Source organism: Hirundo rustica, chromosome 8, assembly GCF_015227805.2.
Source record: "Hirundo rustica isolate bHirRus1 chromosome 8, bHirRus1.pri.v3, whole genome shotgun sequence".
Taxonomy (NCBI): domain Eukaryota; kingdom Metazoa; phylum Chordata; class Aves; order Passeriformes; family Hirundinidae; genus Hirundo; species Hirundo rustica.
In genome coordinates this window covers 33264137-33282666 of record NC_053457.1, presented here as the reverse complement: position 1 = coordinate 33282666, position 18530 = coordinate 33264137, and the positions used below count along the sequence as shown (strand labels likewise).

Here is an 18530-nt window from a genome sequence, read left to right as displayed (position 1 = left end):
CTGTCAGTTCTGTAGGTTCCCCTGCTGGGGAATCAAAGCACAAAGGTATTTTTTCAGTTTAATCGAGAGAGCGTGGACATGAGCGGTGCAGTTTGATGTGTTGGGAGGAAAGAATGTGCCTGTGAAAGCAAATGTCCAGGGGAGGCCAAGGACATCCTGCCTCGGGCTGGGGATGGACAACATCAATGGAAAACCACGGGGCACCTCTTTAGTCCTCTGGAGTAAAACAACGCAAGATTCCTTTTATTCCCAGTAACTTGGATGAACCCTAACGTTACCCAGCTGTGATGAATTCCAGTTCACTTTATTATTCAACATCAAGCCCAGATCTTGAGCTTCTTTTGTATTATTTTTAATGCCCCTTAGCTGTTGAAAACCTGTCCTTGCAGGGTGTTGTAGATCCCCCATGTGCAGGTCGCCGTGTTCCCGTAACTAGAGGAGAGTTTAATTCCTTTAGTAAACAGGGATTTCACTTTATATTCTCCTAATCTTTGTCGAAGGGTGTGCCTTCCTGCAGGAATGGGAAGTATGCAGCAATTGAGGAAACTATTTACATTCCATGTCAGCAATTAAAAGAACATCAAAACATTTAAAAACCCCATAAAACTGCTAATACAGGCTTTGCTGAACATACCAAACTCTCTCGTACCTGTAATAAAGTCAGATTCAGAAGTCTGTAAGATGCAATCTCCACCTCTTTTAGAAGCAGGACAGGAAAGTGTGATAAATTACCTCTACAGGCATCTGTCTGACTGTGTGGATTTGGAGATGGGGAGATCTGCTCCTTACGAAATACATTTATCAATGATTATTTTTCAGTTGGGGTAAACTGGGATTATATTTTTTAGTTTGTTGGGGTGTCCGGCTGAAGATTTGTGTTCTGGAAGAGCTGTGAGTGGTGTTGACGACATGAGGTTCCTCATCCCAGCAGGAGCTTGGAGGCAGTGTTGTGGAGTGGGGCAGTCAGCCTTGCCTGGGTCTGGCATGTGTAGCACACGAGGCCGTTCACAGATCCCAAACCGCAGGAAAAAAATTGGTCATGGTCTTGCAAAATCATTTTGATCTTTCCTTCAGAATTTCTGACTTGGATTTTCCTACGAGGTTATGGTCTGAGTGTTGCAAGTCCGTGCAGAAACTCAGTGTGTGCATGTGTAGGTCAGATTTCGTTTCTGTAAAATCACGCCAGGCACTGGTCTGCAGGACTGGGCTGTGCCTCCCAAGGAAAACAATCCCAAACTCTTTGTGCTTGTCTGTGGAGGTTGTGGTTATGTTTCTTCTGCCTGTAGTGCTGGTGTTGGGTTTGCTGTCGCTGGCACAGGAGGTGAGGGGGCATGAGCATCCTGCTGCTTCCAGGGGCTCTGCAGGGGCGTGGAGTGGGGAATGACGCCCAGGAGAGAAATGAGAGCCTGCATTTCTGCAGAGCAAACATCTGATGGCAGCAGGCCAGGCTGCACCTGTGGATTCTGGACTGCAAAGGTGGGAAAAGCTCATCAAAAACCTGGTGCTCCCATCCCTGCTTTCTGGGAATCTCCAAGGATGCAGATGAGCCCCTGCTCCCTCCTTCTGATGTTGGTGTGGAACATGAAGCTCAAATGCCTTGCAAGCACTGAGCCATCACTCCCTGCTGCAGGTAGGAGTGGAGAGAGGAGCACAAACACCGTGTCTGCAGTAAAATGTGGCAGCACACGGAGCTCTGGGATATGTGCTGTTATCTTTCTGTGGTTTCGTGTAAAGCATTGGTGAATGGTGGAATGGAGGTGCATGGGACCCCTAAATTACATAATTTCTGCATTGGGTTGTGCAAAAAAAACCTGGATGTGATTTTTCCATGGTTAGGAGGAGCAGCTGCTTGGAGTAGTCTTGACAGTAAACTCCATTTATTGAAAACCTTAGAGATTTTCCAGACCTTGAGCTGTATTTCAGAACGTGATTCAGATGCATTAGGAAAACCCAAGTGGGGAGCAACGTGTGAAACCATCTGTTATCTCTGGAAATATTGAATGTCAGTTTGGTGTTTTCTGGTATTTAGACTCATCAAAAATGTGTTCATATGTCCTGGGCAAGATGTTCTGAGTGACTTCTGGAAGAGTTACTGGTACCTGACTACGCAGCCTAGGGCTTGAAATCTCGATGGCTTGCAGCTGTTGAGATTACTTTTGTGGATATTCATTAAATACTTTGGTGATTAATTTCCAGGCACTGCCCATTTGTAATTGCAACCCCCAGATTATTTGTGGTGGATTCAATTTGTCACAGGCAGAAAACCCGCGAGCGAGCTCACGCTGCAAGTACATTCCTTACCGTGATTTAGCTGCAGAAGATGATTGCACTCTTGAGAACCTTCAGCTCTGTAGTACCTTAAATGTTTTAGAAACACTTGTCATATGGAGAGATTTCCAGAATCAGCAAAGCATCCATCAGCTGCAAAATAAACCACTTTTTTGGAGCAGCTGAACTGGGCTGGGGTGCATTTCATCAGTAATACTGATGCTCTGCCAGTGTGCCGGGGACAGTAATGTATGCACTTAGAAATCCCTTGGAAGGTGATTGCAGCATGTGGGTCTTAGAGGGAAGCAGTTCAGGGCTGTGTCAGTGAAACAGAGCCCCTGGAAGATTATTCTGTGGCTACTGGCTGTTTGTCTGTGACTGGAAACATTTTGCACTCTGTCAGGGTTAGGTCTGCTCACAGCAGAGCTCTGAAGGGTTCTTTTAACTTTAACCATGTGAGCGATCCAGGTAAAGTCAGCGGAATTACTGATTTTCAAAATTCATTTCATGCTTACATGATCTGCGGACAAAAGGTCATAATTATGAATGTCAGAGGAGTGTAACTCTGAGCAGATGCTGGGGAATTTTCCCAGTGACTCCTGTGTGTACCTGAGGCTGGGGATATCACAGAAGGATGAAAGGCTGAGATAAGCTGAGGGCACATGAGGGTGAGCATGGAGGGGGGGTGGCTTTGCCCCTGAGGACATCAAGAACATCCCAGGTGTGTCCTGGACAGTTTTCTTCAGCCAGGATTTCATTGTCCAGCTTTGCAGAGGGAGCGGTGAGGGTGACATCAGTGTGGTTGTGGCTGCTGGGCCACTGGCAGTGTCCAGTAGAACATGAAAATGGAAAGAAAAAGCTGGAATATTTTAGAGGAGCTGAGTTCACTCTTCATTTCCTCACCATTTTATGCTCCTTTTGTCAGTTTTATAGCCCAGCCTTAACAAAGCAATATAAAAAAGGCAATATATGAGGTTACATTGCTGCCTTTTATTCCCTCTGTAAAAATTCTTCAGTTTTATCAGGAGACAAAATCCACCTCAGACCACGGAGTAAGCCTCCATCTTATCCTATAAATCCCTTAGAATCCCAGAGATCTCCAGAGGTTTAGGTCATCTCTGATTGTCCCCCTTGCACATTTTCCACTTCTTGATGGAGACACAGTTCCCAGGATGGGTTGGGATAAAATGGCCCAGTGTTGGAGGTCACTCTGAAAGCTTTCCCCAGGGTTGAGGAGGCTCCAGCAGAATTCCCTGGGCTGGAAATCAGGCAGTAGCCATCTTCATGCACAGTTCCAGTGAGGCTTCAGAGTTCAGCAATATTTTGTTTTCTCTTTTGGTTAAAAGAGAAGAAGTCGTTCTCTCCGCTTTTCTGCCTGACCTCCCTGAATGGGAGCGCTGCTTGGTGTGCAAGTGACGTTGGAGCTGGATTAATTTATCAGGGAAACAACCCATTCCCAGTGCCAAAGAAAATAGCTGACAGGATTTGTTAATGAGTTGACATGCTTCTATAGAATCAATGGCTTGAAGTACGGAAGGAGAAACAAATCTAAACAAACAAACCCCAAACAGAGGGCTGGGACCTGTCAGAATATACTTGCTATTACAATTCTGTGCTGTGTCTCAGCCAAAAAAACTGTGACCTCAGCCTGGTTTATCTGCGAGTGCTGGAGCTGGCAGCTGCAGTGCAACATTTCAGCCTGAGCTGACAGTTGGGATTTCACTATAATTGAAGTAAAAAGTTTCACTTTACTGGAAGGAACGGGTTTTCCCCTTCTGCAGTGGCACCAGTCAGATGGTCTAAACCACACCAAAATATGGCAATTCAGCTACCAGAGCTACAGTAAAAATGGGATCAGTCGGTGGCTTTAAGGGTACAGGTATTTCCCACAGGTTTGTGGTATAAAAGTGAAATATTTAGCATGGGCATTGAGAAACAAAGGTTTGCTGTATGTTTTTCAGCAATGGTAGTCGAGGTTGTGTGGTCAGGGCTATCTCTGGCTGTGTCATTTTGGAGTGAAAGGGTTCAGCCCCATCAGGAGACAACCTGCTGCTTTCTTGGTCTGTTTTTTATCTTCTTAGAATCACAGAATCGTAGAAAGCCTTGGGTTGAAAGGGACTTTAAAGATCCCAGAGCTCCAACCCCCACAAACACAGTTCCCCATAAGGAGTTCCAACTCCTCACATGAATACCCCAAAAGAAAGGAGACATATATATGCTGATAGAACATGCTGGAAGGGGGAGGGTAAAAAGACTCAGAAATACAAATTCTGAGACATTTTTGTGGCTGTCTTAATGTCTGTCAAGCTCAGCCTTCTCTTCTCATGCCCACAAAGCAGCAGGATAATGGGGCTGTGCCAAATCCCCTGGAGAGAAGAGAGGGCAGTGTCCTGCTCACACCCCAAACCCTGGTTTTGGGGGCACACGTTTGGGTCAGGGCAGTCAGTGCTGCTCTATCCCCTGCCCTGCAGCCTGGGCACGAGGGAAGGATGGAGAGATCAAACCCTTTTCTCTGGGAAAACTGAGACATGGGAGGTTTCACGTTTAGTGTGCGTTCTGCAGTGCTGCAGACCTTGTTCCTACAGTAATCAAAATCACTCTGATGGGTGGGACAGGTGCTGCTTTCTCTGCACGAGCATTTTCCTGAGTTTCCAGAGGGTCCTCAGCTGGCAGCCTTCAGCCAAGTGAACCCCAAATTTTTACTTTTTCACTCTGCCAGTCAGAGCAATCCTGAGCTGTCCCTTCCAATTAAAAATATAACAATAATAGGCAATCATTAATAGATTTCATATGGAATTAGCCTGCTGTAGGTTCCACTCTCTGAATACATTGCAGCAGTAGACTCCAGTCTTTTCTGAGCTGTGTTTTAACCTCCCTGAGCAGTGCAGAATGTGATGTTTTCAGCACTGGCTCAGCAGAGAGGTCTGGAGCAGAGCTGGCTGTGGGGAAAGAGCAGGAATGTTGTTCCCTCCCTCTGCGGGCAGCTGAGCTCAGCCCCAGCGCCCCGACAACGAGCACACGGACACGTGCGATCCTCCAGGAGGGAAAAATCATAACCGGGGGGGGGAGACAGGAGATAAAAACCTTCTGGAAACCTCGTGATCTCCCGCTGATAGCGCAGCCCACGTGGCGAGGAGCGCCGCGTGTCCCAGGTCCCTGCGCAGGTTGGCAGGAGAAGGAGGGGAGGCTCCAGCTGGAGCCAGGCTTGGCTCACAAACCTCCCGAGGGTTCCTCACGTGGTTTCTCTATCTGCTCCTTGGGCAGGTTTCAGAATCCTTGTGCTTGTTGGTTTTATTTTGTTTTATTTTTTTTTTTAATTTGTTTCTGACAAGAGTGAGCAGCGTCTCAAAGCAGTGAGGGGGAAACGCTGAGCTCTGCTCTGCAGCCCCAGCACGGCCCGGGGTGTTTGAGATCTTCACAATACCCGAAAGGAGACCAGGCCAGACCCAAGGGAATTCTCCTGATTTTCAGAAACACTTGTGGATATTGTTTTCTGGCTTCAGAAACACAGGGAGGGCTTAAATAAGTTTTCAAATCACAGCTGAGGGTGGTGAGTCCCTGGCACAGGGTGCCCAGAGCAGCTGTGGCTGTCCCTGGATCCCTGGAACAGTCCAAGGCCAGGTTGGATGGAACAGCCTGGGATAGTGGAAGGTGTCCCTGCCCATGGCAGGGGTGGAATGAAGTGATGTTGTAGGTCCAACCCAAACCATTCCATGTTTTTATGACTCATGGAATTGTCCCTTCTTGAGTTTGCCCCCTGGGATTTTAGCTGGGGATTGGATGTAGCTGAAGGGAGATGATAGGAGCCAGAGGAGGAAGACCTGGCAAGGTGCGTCCATGTCAGAACAAACAGGGAAGAGATATCACAACAGAAAAAAAATTCAAAAAGCAAGAAGCAAGATTTAGGGTCCTTTTTATTACATTTTTCATTCTAATACTTGCGATTCATGTCCTCAAGTTTTTTTCTGCTTTGTCATAAGTTGTAAAAAAAACAAACAAAAAAAACCCAAACAAACAAACAAAAAAACCAAACGACCAAAAGCTGATAATATTGTCACAGTCATGCTTAAATCCTAAGATTTGGCAGCTTTGCCAGGCTGTGGTGGTGGAGTTTAGATAAAAGTCTTTCCCTCTCATCTGCCCCACATGATTTGTGTTTTGAGGTCCTGGGATATGGTTCTTCTAAGGCTGGATCCCTGCAGCGTTGGAAGAGCAAATTTGTCTCACAGGCTGAGTGTAGGGCTTGTTTTTAAGGGGCTCAGGAGACACTGATCATGCTGCTCTCATTAACAGTTCCTACCTCAGTTTCCTTTAAAGCTCTCAGTCAGGAACTGAGTGCGGGAACTTTCACATAAACGTTCATCTAACCTGTCTCTCTTTTATCTTCTTTTTCCTTTCTTCCTTCTTTCATTTTTTCTTCTTTATTTTCTCTTTTTTTCCCCCTTTTCCAAGCTCCCTTGAGAGGGATTTCCTGGTGTGTATGAATTTCCACAGGCACAGCAGGGCAGCCTTCAACATTTCAAGCATTTCTTCGCTGCCAGGGCTGCAGGGAAGGTGGCCAACGTGCACAGACCCCTCTGTAAAAACCTCGGGGTCTTCCCCTGCCACAAAATCCGTGGAAAGAGGAGGGAAAGCAGGGGAAGGGAGTGAATGTGTGTCCAGAGCACAGCAGAGTGTGATTCCTGGATGTTTCTCCGGGCAGGATCCGATTCAACATCCCTGATGTAGGCTCCTTTTCCATTTCTCGAGCGCGGCGTGCGTGACTCAGGCTGCAGGCATGTCTGCAGAGCTGCTGCAGCAACAGCTGCCTCTCTGCACCCTCCTAGGGGAGGTTTGCCTCCTCAGAAAACAAAATAAAAAAGGGTAAGGAAAAGATAGAATAAGAATAAAATTAATGATTAGGGAAGAAAGAGAGAAAAAGGCGGGTGAAAGGTATTTGAGGACAAGGCTTTCCTGCGTATGGGGCTGAATTCAGAGGAGAAGCAGACGCTTTGCTGGACGCCGGATTTGAGACTCTTTCCAGAAAATGTCGGTTCCTTTCCAAGTGACAGAGCAGTTTCTCAGGGCTCCGAGGATGGCAGAAAGTGCTGCTGGAGGAATCCAAAGCCATCCCTGCCTGCGGAGCGTGCGGGTCCGGGAGGTGCTCGCGCCCTGTCCCAGCCAGCCCCGCAGGGAAGGAGGGATCCCCGCATTTATTTATCTCATTTCCTCCCAGCAGAGCCTCGGGGATGAATTTGTTCACATTTTGAGAGCCTCCAGGAGGAGTTTGTTCACATTTTGAAGATGAAAAGCGGCGAAGTGTTGCGATATCAGCCAAGAGGGCTGATGCAAAAAGCAGAGTCTGTACGAAGAGTGGGGAGGAAACACATATATGGAAACATAAGCTTGGCAAGAGGGTGCCTTTTTTCCCCCTTCTTTGATGTCTGGCCTCAGTAATCCAGACAGATTCCTTCAAGAAATGGGTCCAATTTATTCCTGTGCTTTTATCTTGCTACCTGCTCCTCCTGGCTGTGTGTGGAAGTGTGCCTTTTGCAGGAATAAGGGAATTTGAGAACGCTGGAATGATCCCCCGGAATGGGACTATTCCAATTTGTGCTTCCCAGTCCTCCAGGAGGGGAGCAGAGCTTGCCTGTTCCTTTGTCTGCCCCACAGATCTGCAGTCTCTGGTTGTTGCTCAGTCCAGGAAAAGCACAGTGTCCTCTTCCTATCCGATGCTCTTCTTTTCCCCCAAGGAAACAAGAGTTATGTTCAGTTACAGCCCCAGTCAGGGTTCAGTTTCAATGCAGTCTTTCTCATGTTGCATATTTTATCTGCCCAGCATACTCTGTTACAGATTCTGTATTAAAGGGTCATCTTTTATTGCAGTTTTTTACTCTAAAAAGAAAGAAGATGTATCTCCTGTGCTCTGATAATAAACCACATAAAGTTTTGGCTTCAGAAAAGCTGCATGTGACATTTAGGAATAGAAAAGCAAGCTCCATCACCAAATTAATCAGGAATGCTTACATACAGCCCACTCTGACTTCAGGGGAATGGCTTCCCATTCACATCAGAAATGAATTAGATGCATTTGAATGTTAGTTTTGCTCTGGATATTAGATAAAGAAAAAGAAAATATACAACTGGATGGGAATTAGGAAATGGAAGTAAGAAATATTTTCACGACTTAGCCTGAAAACCGTGGAAATGACAGTTTTCTTTACATTACACACAGCCCCTCGAACACAGCTTAGACTTCTGTCAGCTGTGCCTCGTGCTGACGTGGTTTGCAGACAGCTTCTGCCTTTTCTCCTCAGCGCCAAGCCTTGCTCCCTCTCTGTGCCCTTCCATCCCTCTCCCCCTCCCAAGGCATTGGTGAATCCAGCTCCACATCCCCCCAGCCACCCCCCAAAGCCATTTATTCCTGCTCTAATTGAACGCACCAAGGCAGTAAATGCCTTATCAGTTTGGAAACGGCGGGGCTGGATAATTCCAAGCAGATGTCTCCCTCTCCTCAATCACAACATCAGTTACGTCTTGGTCAGTGTTGATTAGCTGATTCTTACATAATGAGGAGCTGCAGCTAATGGCCACTTCTCTGTGGGCTGAACGCGCTGAAAGGAGCAGCTTTGCCCCTGGAGAACAAGAGGCTGATGAGGCAGGGAAATCAAGCTCAGTGGAAGGAGGCTGCATTATGAGTCATTAGGAGGGATGACGCTCTGCTAGCAGATGAAAGATCTCTGATGGAGACCAGTTGTAAAAGCTCGGCTCGGTGCTTAATAAACGCGTTGGGGCGACTCAGAAATCTCGGCGTTTGTCTCTCGGCAGCGTTTCCTGCGTTGGATCCTGGCTGGCTCTGGGCTTTGAAAGGGACACCCTTACACTTACTGCGTGAGAGATGGCTCTGCCATAAATGTGAAAATAAGAGTGATCAGACCCCTTGCATTTGGCTGAAAAATGGGCCAATCTCCCATATACTACGCCTGTTAGGTGTAGTATAATTTGACTATATTTAAGACTCATCGAGTTGAAAACTGGATTGTTGGAAGCTATAACAGTTGAACGAGTTCCACAGACTCCTTTAATAGCTTTTAGTTGGGCAAATAAACCTAGGAAGAAGCAGGGGTTCTTCCTGCATAACAAATGAAAAATTGAATGTATCTTTTACCCCTTCATAAGCAGAAAAAAAAAAACCCCAAATACAAATAAATAATATCACATTATTAGCTGAGTGATAGCGTTGTAGCATAAAACCCAGCAGTGATTGCAACATAAATGCTTCTAAAACAAAAATATTTGGGGAAGAGAGATGGGGATGTGTTAGAAGGATTTAATTGTTTTATTAGACAAGTGGGTAGTTATTAGTGTCTTCTGAAAACAAAGCAGTCAGGAGCAAGTAGCAGCTGTTTTTATTCACTTTTGGGTTGGATTAATACAAGTCTTTTTCATAGAGGAGCTGCATCATCATTAAAATCTTCCTCACTTTGTTTTGTGGATGCAAATTGTGGCAAATTAACGTTTTCCCAAAGGATTCTGTGGATAATGTTCTAGCAGGGCATGCATTTGACTTCCCCTGAGTTCAGAGGTCTGGTGATTTGCTATAACAGCCTTTTCAAAAGGGAAACAGGGGCAGTTCTTGTTAAGGTGTTTTTACTTGGTAGCACCTGTTTGATCTTGTTAAATAATAAGTGCTGTTATTTTCCAAAGAATATGGATTTTTATACTGATTAAGAGGAGTATCCACCAACATTGTGCTCAGTCCTTGGGACGGGTTGTGGATGCCTCATGTAAAAACGGATTTATGTTGATGAAGTTTGCCCAACCTGTCCAGCGTTCTCCCTGAGCTTAGCAATTCCTGGAAGAAAAAAACTCTCAGCACTGTCAGGGCAGCACCAGAGGAACTGCATTATTTTGGATTTGCCAGGATGTGAATTCATCTCTTTCACTCCCACGCCACCTGATAATTTAATTCAGATCAATGCTGCAGTCTGTCCTTCCTGCAGCACAGCTGGCAATGTTATGCACCAAAACCTCTGAGAGAGGACACCTGCACCTCTTTTTTCTTCCAAAGCTGGTGCCACCAGCCCAGTGCCCCAGGGGCAGCATCCTTGTCCCCCCCAGAGGGCCCCAAGGTGTTGGGCGCCAGTCACCAGCAGCAAAAATAGAGCCAGCAGCAAATATATATATATATTTTTATAAGTAATGAATTCACGTAGTAGGAAAGGGCAGGGCAGAGAATGAATTGTTTAACAGATTAATGTGCATGTCTTTTATATTTTATAAACCTCTTAATTCCCCGGTGTGCTGAGCCAGGTTTTGTTTATGTACATGGAAACACGAAATCTTTTCCAGTCCCTGTGCAAATAACGCAGAATTGGACTTCATTACGGGGGCTAATTTAACAAGTCCTGGGAGGCTTTTTGTTACTGGGGAATCGAGGAGGAGCCACGAGCCCAGAAGTGCTGCAGCAGCACAATCTCTTGGAATGAAATAATCTGCCTTTGCTTCTGGAGCTCTCCAGGAAGGCTCTGCCTCTGAGGCCTGAGCTCAAAGATTTGGGGCAAAACCCAACTTTGCCCCAGAGCAGCCTCGGTGGCAACCTCCAGCCCAGTTCCTGCTGCGGCACACTCTGATAATTGGCTCCTCAACAGAGTTGGAAGCATCCAGTCTTAGGGAGGCGCTGAGCTTTAATGAAGGATTTGGAGATCTTTCCTTTGTAATGAAAGGCATTAAAATTCTAAGACTGGGAATTTATTTCTCTCTCGTAACTAGTGGATAATCGTGGTGCTGAGAAGCAGGGCATTTAAAACTGCTGATATTATTGCTGCTGTGCCAGTTAAACAGAACTAATGCAAGCATTGCATAAATATTTTAATAGCTTTTTACTGTATTTCTTTAGAAAATGTTTAAAGAGCCACCTAATGTCAGACAGAGATACTTCCTGAGTAAACCCCTGTTAATTCTCTTTTAATGGCTTTATTAACATTGTGTAATTGAATATTGATACATTTAGCAGCCCTTTAAGCATCCTGCTTTATTGAGGTGTTGCACTCACATATTGATAAGTAGCACAGTGTTAGAGCACTGATTAATTTCAGCTTTGCTCAGTTCTCCTTGGACTGGTTCAACATGAAAGATGAAACCTAGGTACAGGAGAGCTGTCATTTTTATCAGCTTGATGTATTTTATATGCATAGTTTGTACCACTTAATTGAGCTTCATTTTGATTCCCAGTCTGCCCAGTTAGTACGGGTATGATCACACTGCCAGAGATAGGGGAGTCTAAATATTTTACTCTTGTGAAATGTTCTGTCTTTTATCTCTTCCCTTATGAATAATTTACTTGTTGGTACGGCTTCAGAAGTGAATCCTGTTCTACAAAAACATATATATTTTACTGGGAAAAGCAGGGATTACAGTGATACTAGCTTTCTCCTTGGAAGGATCCTCACAGGATCAGAAATCTGCAGAGGAGGATGCCGTGCCTTGTGTTCCTGGTCTTAATTGCGGTGGTGTTTCTGCTTTCCTTCCATCAGAAGCTCTGGCATTACCATTCATATTTAATCACAGCATGGCTGCTTTTCCCATCTCCAGTGTTCCCCTCTGCTTCTTTATGCGTATTTTTTACACAGTTCAAGCAGGGTGAAAATGTATCCAAGGGCAGAGGGAGCATGGAAGACCATGGAGTGTCTGCAAACCACATCTCCAGGGATTTTGGCAGTGCTGGAATTTGCATATGAGCTGAGACGAGTTTTCTAGGTCTTCCTCATGTTTGTTCTTAACCTATTGTTGAGACAGTTAGAAAGGGAAAAGAATCCTTCTGTTGTTGGCTTCCACAGAATCCTCTTAGGGGTTGTAGCGTGGTGTGGTCAGGCTCTGCTCCCAGGAACAGGGACAGGATGAGGGGAAATGACCTCAAGCTGGGACAGGATGAGGGGAAATGACCTCAAGGTGGGACAGGGGAGGCTCAGGGTGGATCCCAGGAGGGATTTGTTCCTGGGAAGGGAGTTCTGACATCGGAAAGAGCTGCCCAGAGACGTGTCCAGGGAACTCCTGGATGTGATGGCAGAGATAAGACATGCACACATTGAATTCTTCTATGGAAAACCTTCCTTGCCCAGCAAGGTTGCGCAGGAGCTGCTGCAAATGAAAAAACAGAGTTGCCCTGGTGAGCCCTGGAAGGTGGAGGATCACATGTGCGCCCAGCTGGATGCTGAAACCTGCTCTGGTTTTCACCCCTGGAGGGATTCTGAGATCAGAATTTATCAGGGAGGGATTATTGGAATGCAGAGATAAGGAAGAATTAAGATCATCTCTCAGTGTGAGCAGACGATGAGTGTCAGGGATGTGACTGACAGCACTGATAGGGCTACACCAGCATTCCTTTAACCCTGGGAGCTGCACACCAGCTATGAGCTGAGTGCCCAGCTGGGGTTGGAAGAGAAGGCTGGGAAACTGCCTTTCCCTTCAGGAAATTAAGTCAGGAAAGAAGCATAAGGAAACTGATATGATATGATCATTCCTGACTAAAAATTGTACAGGAAGCATATGTTGGATCACGAGGATACATTGCTCATTTAAGGTGACCTTAATTTGCGAAGCTGTGTTAATGTCAGTGATGAGCAATTGCTGTGGCTTCTCCACAGCAAGATTTTTCTGTTCCCTAAATAAAAAATTGTTTTGGAAGAAGAATAAGCAGGGAGGAAGACAACAGGTGAAAATGGGAGAGAACAAATTGATCACAGGAGTGATCCTTTGCTTACGAAACTTGTAAAGGGAAAACTGCTGGAAAATGCGTCATAAAAGAGAAGCGTGCTTCATTCCTGACAGGATTTCCTAAAGGGAAAGATGCTTCCACGGATGGGGCAGCCACAGCTTCTCTGGGCAACCTGTGCCAGGGCCTCCCCACCCTCGCTGGGAGGAATTTATTTCTCGTCTCTAATTAAAATCTACCTTCTTTCAGTGGCAAATGAACAAAGATTAGTTCAAAATGTGCAATGGCATTGGGTTGAAACTTGGTCAGGGAAAAATTAGGAAACTTGAGTCTTAGAAAGAGGTTTAGGATGTGATTTAAGTTTAAAATTACCCTACTTTGGAGCTTGGATACCTTTGTGCTTTTTATCAGCTGTCTGTGTTTGGTGCAGGGGGAATGGGAACTGCACCCAGACATACTTAGAGAAGAACTAATGTTCTATATTCAGATATTTTAGCAAAAGTCAATTCTCATTTATTTCCATGTATTACTCATGTCATTGCATGAATCATTGCGAAAGATATGGAGAGGAGAATAAAAAAAAAAAAGTTAAATTGGGAAGGCATAGTATTTTTCATACATTGCCAGTTATGACATTTAATCTTAATTGTGTCTGAATTTGACTGATTTTCCAATTGCCAGAGTTTAGCAAGAGTTATGTTGTTGCTAGGACACAGAGACTTCGTGTGATACGACTGTCATCAACCTAGAAGAATGATTTTAGAGCCCGAATCTTAGATTTGCACTCACAAGTACATTTTGAGCAGAGTAATCCTAATGCAGGAGGACCACAACATCCTTATTCTGAAAGAAAGTCATCGGTGGTTAAGAAATGTCTCATTTTTTTAATCTCTCTGTGGGTAAATGGGAAGGAGCAGCACGTCCACCCTTGTGGTCACTTCCTGTGGTTCGTTAGTCATCGTTTGTTTGGCCTTTTCGTGTTCTCAGTGGTGAATTTGGCTTGTTCTGGTTTTATTCTGTTCCATGAGGTGTCCCAGCCCCGTCCGTTTCTGCCACTCATTTGCTGCCTAATTTTTGAAAATCAATCATTTCTTTTTGGGCACAGTCACAGCTCCTGCATCCCCCCCAGGGTCACCTCTTACTGTCGTGACCTTGGGGAATTCACTGCTTGTGTTTGTGTGGGCCTTGAACCATCCACGTAGTAATTCCAACTCCTGATTCCATAGTGGTGACTTCACAGGCCAACCTCTGGGATGTTTTTATGGAAAGATTCGAGGCTGTGGGTTTTATGAATCAACCGAGTGCCTTCAGCAGCAGCAGCACCTTCATTTCTGAGCCTCTCAGCCCTGAAAGTCCACAGCAGAATTTGTGTGATGGTGTAGAATAAGAGCTGTGAGGTCCTTGCCGGGTGTGATTCACGTCCCTAAAGCCACCAGAGCTCTGCAGGTGGCTCAGATGGAGAACTGCTTTCCCTAAATGTAGTAAATGAACCCCTCCAGTGCTAATTGGGTTGAACTATTTATAACTGTGAGCCAGCTCTTACAGCAGGTCACAGCTCTGGGTGCACTGCAAGACCCAAAACCTGTCCTGCAAGACTCAAAGCATTGTCCTGGGTGACCTGAAAGGGCCTTTTTTATCCCTGAGAGATAACTAGCATGGAAATGGACTCGTTAAGACTCAGCTGTTCATTAGGAACCTTCCAAATTCTGGCCATGTTTGGGTCCCAGTGAGTTCACACCACACCATGGGATCCACTCAGTGACCTTCATCACTACATGGTTAGGAAATATCTGTAGGAAGGCAGGAGTGCAGCTGGAAAATCCTGTGGTTTCCTATTCTTCTCTTCTGAAGACAGAGATAAAGCCACTAGAATGTTTTATTTTTTTTCTTCTGAGAAAATACTTTGTGGGAAAAATTTGTAAATTTTTTTTTTTGGGGGGGGGGTGGGTGGAGGATCATAGAGACTGTCACAACAAAAATGAGGTTGCTGGGCAAAAAAACAGATTATTCAAAGTGCAGGGTATGGGGCTCCAAAATAATCATCCATTTGAACTGAGTATGGAATTATTAAGGTTGGAAAGTCCTCCAAGATCATCAAGTCCAACCATTAAGGCCGCCACTAACCCACGTCCCCAAGCACTCAAATAAGAGATCCATTTAGAGACCACGCTGTAACATTTAATTTCCCAACTTTATAGAGAATTTTATTTTTATTGCCAAAACTTTTGCTGAATATCAACGTTTTTTATTTTTTGGTTGGAACTTAATATTTCAGCATAGGAACGTGGTGGAAGGCCAAGGCCACTGCAGTGTGTGGTGAGCGCAGTTGGAATGTGATTCATCTCCTGAGTTCATGATAAACTGAAAGAAGTTTTAAATTTATGAGAGCAGAAGACAATGAGTATTTTACTAGGGCCATTTAGGACTGTCATTTGCATGAAATTAAAGACGGTCCCTCATAAATTTATGTATGAAGTTCTGACAATCCACATCATTTTGGAGACAGAGATTTAGAGGGTGATACTGGAATAACATTTGGTAGATATATTGCTAGATCAAAGTCTGTTGATATTAATATGAAATTTCAGTTTTCTTTATCTTTTACAAGGAACTTTAATTTTTACCCTGGAGGAGTCTCCAGTAATCAATGGTTCAGCAGGATTTTAACAGGCCCAGGGAAGGGCAGAACTCTCTTTTCACACACTTTGCTGCTGGATGTCTTTAAATATTTTCTCCAAAAAGGCACTTTTGAGGTGAGAATTCAGTGCAGGCAATAAAAAAGCTCCTTTATCCAATGTGAAAGCTCTGGTTGGCCAAAAGCTGACATTTCATGGTGTCCAGAGAAGCTCTTGTGCTTTGAGGGTGGAGTGGGAAGTAGGTCAGACACAAATTCAGATGCCACGGAAGAATGTGAGCAGGAACGTTGTAGGCCAGAAAAACAGGGATGGATGATGTTCTGCTAAAGAAATATGCTCATGTTATCACCCTTGGCTAACAATACTGCCTTAGCTTGGGGTTTGGATTAATTGCTACAAATTGTGGAGGTTTGTGCTCACCAGAAAGTGCTTTGTTATTACAAATACAGCTGACATCGTGCAGCTGCCAGAACTTTTTTTTTTTTTTTTTTTAAATAAATTCCATCCTCTTACCTCTTCTGTGTTTTAATGTATGCACCAGCTTGCCAGAGTATCATATTATCTTCTCCAAGTGTCCGTGGCCGCTGACCTGGTCATATCTGAGGATTTTGCTTCCTGACCTGGTCAGTAAAATGTGTTCCAGACCTCCGGTTTCACTCCTTATCTCTATAGTTACAGAATGTATCTCTAATGAATCATTTCCAGAACATCTGGATGGCTGTGGGTAATGATATCCAACTGGAATTTATCTGGTGCTTAATTTATGATTAATACTTTATCGATACGGTCATGGAATCACAGAATGGTTTGAGTTAGAAGAGACCTTGAAGCTCATTCCATCTCACCCCATCCAATCCCATCCCATCCCATGGATCCCATCTCATCCCACGGATCCCATCCCATCCCATCCCATCCCATCCCACCCCACCCCACCCCATCCCATGCCATCCCATCCCATCCCATCCCATCCCATCCCCATCCCATCCCCATCCCATCCCATCCCATCCCATCCCATCCCATCCCATCCCATCCCATCCCATCCCATCCCATCCCACCCCATCCACCCCCATCCCATCCCATCCCATCCCACCCCATCCACCCCCATCCCATCCCATCCCATGGATCCCATCTCATCCCATGGATCCCATCCCATCCCATGCCATCCCACCCCACCCCACCCCATCCCATGCCATCCCATCCCATCCCATCCCACCCCATCCACCCCCATCCCATCCCATCCCATCCCATCCCACCCCATCCCATCCCATCCCATCCTATCCCATCCCATCCCATCCCATCCCATCCCATCCCATCCCATCCCATCCCACCCCATCCCATCCCATCCCATCCCACCCCATCCACCCCCATCCCATCCCATCCCATCCCATCCCATCCCATCCCATCCCATCCCATCCCATCCCATCCCATCCCATCCCACCCCATCCCATCCCATCCCATCCCATCCCATCCCATCCCATCCCATCCCATCCCATCCCATCCCACCCCCCTGCCAAGGGCCCAGCCCAGGTTGCTCATGAGTAGAAATGTTGTTTCAGTGAAATTCTTTTTTATTTATGGAATACCTGTTTAACCTGAAAGCAGCGAGGATTTCCTCTGTAAAACAGAGGTGGGTGAGTGAGCACGAGTATCCCCGGGTCGTTTGGCCATCCAGGTGTTCCCAGCTGTGGAATCTGCTGCTGGTGGAGGGTTCTGAGACAGTGGCAGTACCTTTGGTCTCTCCTGCTTGCCCTCCTGTGGCCCAGCAGAGTTCTGTGCCTTCCAGGCTTGTCTTCTGAATGTTTTGGGTTGATTAGGAGGTTCTGGGAATTTCATAACCTCAGATGGACAGAGGAGCGAACATTTACAACCAGGTGATTCCTTTTACTCCTATATTCTTGTGATTCCTTTGCAAACCATTTATGTCAGGAAATTTTACCCAGCAACACCCTAATTTGGTCATTTGAAGGTGGAAATACAAAGATCAGAGACCTAGAATATTGGGTGAGCTTTTCTGACCTATTTAAATGGTGTCTAAGCATAAAAAGATTAAGTTCCACTAAAACAAAGTTACAATCAATTTTTAATATGTAATAAGGGTCTTACCTGCTAGATAGAAAATATTCCTTTCTCAGGTGCAGCTTATCTATAGATGATGCTTTAAAAACATTTTCAGTATTAACATTTTGGGTTTTTAACTTGGCTTGAACTTAACTTTTCAGATTCTCTTTTAAAATCTCATGTATTACGAGCAAACACGGACATAAGACCTGACTGGCATTCCAGTATGGTTTAGTTAATGATGTTAACACAGGAAGATAAAACAGAATAAACATTAATGCCTTTTTTTGTGTCCATGCAAGCCCTGTGTAGCACAGTGACTGATTTCTTCAGGGAAAAAATATCTCTGACCATAGTGTTGGACCAGGTCCCTGCAATCTGTCCAAGTCAAGCTTTCAATATCATTTTCAAGCATGTTTCTTTGAAGAAAGCATTTGACCTAGTAAACCGTCATATTTCACTGTCACAATTATGATTCCCTTGGGAATTAGCCATGTTTATCCAATTTCACATGTTCTCTTGTGCTGTTCTTCACTGTTGGGAAGCTGATGCTTTGCAAACGTAGTTCTGGAAGGGAATTATGTGACCTTGAAGCAGCAGTTTATATCTACTTGCTCTTTTTCCAGTTTATATTTACCTGTTTCTTTCTCCAGTTCATATTTACCTGCTTTTTCCCAAGTTGATATCTACCAGTTCTTTCCCCAGTTAATATTTACCTGTTCTTTCCCTTGGTTATATTTACCTGCTCTTTCCCCAGTTTATATTTACCACTTCTTTCTCTAGGTTATATTTACCTGCTTTTCCTCCAGTTTATATTTACCTGTTTCTATCCCCAGTTTATATTTACCTCTTTCTTTCCCTATTTTATATCTCCC

General features: G+C 45.0%; 1 protein-coding gene across 1 annotated transcript in view; it reads left to right on the top strand.

Annotated features, from left to right (window-relative positions):
* Window positions 1-18530, top strand: part of ADAM12 (ADAM metallopeptidase domain 12) — a 175803-nt gene that overhangs the window by 47042 nt on the left and 110231 nt on the right.